A 2,619-nucleotide genomic window follows, 5' to 3' on the forward strand; every position below is an offset into this window, starting at 1 on the left:
TAGTGCCATTTATGAAAAATTAAATAATAAATTTTGTAAATAAATATCATCATCTATATTATATCGAGAGTATCAATGTCTATGAAGCATTTTAACACACTATTTTATATATTGTTTTTATTGTAGTGATGTGCAGGTTAATGGGTGAGGAAGTAATAAATTGGTAGATGATGGACCAACGTTTTTTATTATAGACGAGAATCTGACACTAACAATTTGGTGAGAGCAAAAAACCTGAAAAGAACCATGTGTCCTAAGGCCTACATGGAGTTCTGTTGTTCCTGCAAAAGTATTCTCGTGAATTGTGAGAAGTATAGAACTGCGCCACACGTGCTCCATATATGTTGGGTGAAATTGTTTTCCACCCCCTAAACTTTGTATAAATGATCTTCTTCCTTCTCGCATTTTCTATAAATTCCAGCTTTTTTCAGTTTGTACATGGCTAAAGTAGGATAATGTGAGTGGTGAGATAGTGTAATTTAGTGTTGTGGGTGAAAAAATAATTGACATTCTGTTAACTATGTAAACCACTTTAAGTTGAAACATTTTACCAAATTGTACATAAACCGCTACAACCTGCAACACACACAATCCCAGTCCAGATAGTGATTTACGAAAACCACTACAAGGCATGGCAAATTACGAGTAGAAAATATTATAGGGTTAAACCACTTTGAGTTGTAGTGGTGGATTAGGTGAAGTTTGGTTTGGAAGAGGAAAAGAAATTAATTTATTAATAGGAGATAATAACGCCACTCTTATTTTGATAATGTCACCTATTTTTTTTTTACAAATTTATACAAAATGTAATGCAAAAAATATTACAAGAAAAATGCTGAGTACCGTCGGATTTACCGTTGAAAAAAAGAAAAAATTTGATGGAAATTAACTTACCGTCAGACAAAATCAGATGGTATAAACCTTTCCAGTAAATGTTCACTGTCAGAATTTTTTTGTCTGACAGTAATTACCATCGGATTTAGTAACGGAATATAGTTAGCATGAAAATGGAATATGTTGGGCGTTACCGTCAGAAATTTTTCGATGGTAATATTGGCGCTACATTATCTGTCCCCCCTGCCATATTATCGGCAGATTAAGCCAACGGTAATACCAACAGAAATTTTTTGTAAAATATTTTTTTAAAAAAATTAACTGGCGTGTTACCATCGGAATATTCCAACGGTAGCATTTTTATTTTTTTTTATTATCTTTATCTTTCTGTCCATCTCTAATGTATCCTAATAATTAACAATTGAAATAGTGCTTTAAACCTGATGTGAAGTACGAAAAATATAAATTACAAATACGGAATTATAGTAACTTAAATATCTGAAACATTGCTAATTATGTTATATTCACAGAACTATGTTTACATTCACTGAAATATATATTACAAATACGCAAAATTTCTTAAAGAAATACATATCATAGAACTATGTTTGCATTACCCCTAATCAAATTCATCATCTTCTTCCTCTGATTCACCATCATCCTCTTTCGAGGTAGTTTTCTGATTATCATTGAACTCGTCCTCCTCTTCTTCATCGCCATCAACCTCGTCTTCCTCTTGAAGATTGTCGTCCTCTAGTGGAAGTGCGTCGATATCTAGTCCAAAGTCAATGATGTCATCATCGATAATAGCAAACATAAAGGTGATTGGCTCACCGGTATCAACCACCATTTTTGAAGGAGTTAGATCTTCAATCTGGTAAGGTTCCTGACCCTCTATCCTATCATTAGACTCGATGCGGCCTATTGGCTTAGTCTTAACTACAACCGCACAACTAGACTTGCATGAACTCGGATAAGACAAACAGTATATCTATTGTGTATTTTGAGGTAGTATAAAAGGATTATAGTGCTTATATTTCCTAGTTACACTAACTTCAGTGATATCGTAGTCCTTGTGCTTTCATGTTCCTTGTCGCGAACTTAGATCATATCATTCACATTTAAACACACACACCTTGTACGTAGTGCGACAAAAATACTGTAATTCAATTATGTTGTGCAACATACCAAACTAATCAGAATAACCCTCGCCTGAATCCCCAGAACCCAAACTATGGTGTTATCTATTTTCTTTCCAATCGACTACTGTAGGGTATGGAACCGATATCCGTTAATATTGTATATCGGGTCGCTAGTGACCTTATTAATTGGACCCCAACTAAGTGCAACTAGTTTTGAATCTGTTGTGTCAGTTAGCTGTACACTGACATATCTCTGAACCCACGTGAAAAATTATTCAATGAAGTCTCAAGATTTTCCTCTTGGAATAACCTATATAATAGAATAGGATAACGAAGTTTTAATTAGATTAAGAAGCTAGTATCTTACTAATTGCAATATTTACGAAGACTTAAAAAACTCACATGAGATAGGATAAAATTTGGTCACAGTTAAGCAATACATACAGATGTGCGGTGTCGATTTCCTTCTGCTCTAACCAGTAGTCACTGCCCGCACCCTTTGTAGCTCCTTCCGGCAAAAAGATTGGATATGTTGTTCTATTTGACGAGAATTCTCCCCTCCCATCATTCTTTGCAACCCTTGTTCTACGTGACTCAACATAAAAGTGAAAATAGAATGAGCAAAATGCAAAAATTTCCTTAT

The sequence above is a fragment of the Arachis ipaensis genome, chromosome B03 (genome assembly GCF_000816755.2).
Source record: "Arachis ipaensis cultivar K30076 chromosome B03, Araip1.1, whole genome shotgun sequence".
NCBI classification, from domain to species: domain Eukaryota; kingdom Viridiplantae; phylum Streptophyta; class Magnoliopsida; order Fabales; family Fabaceae; genus Arachis; species Arachis ipaensis.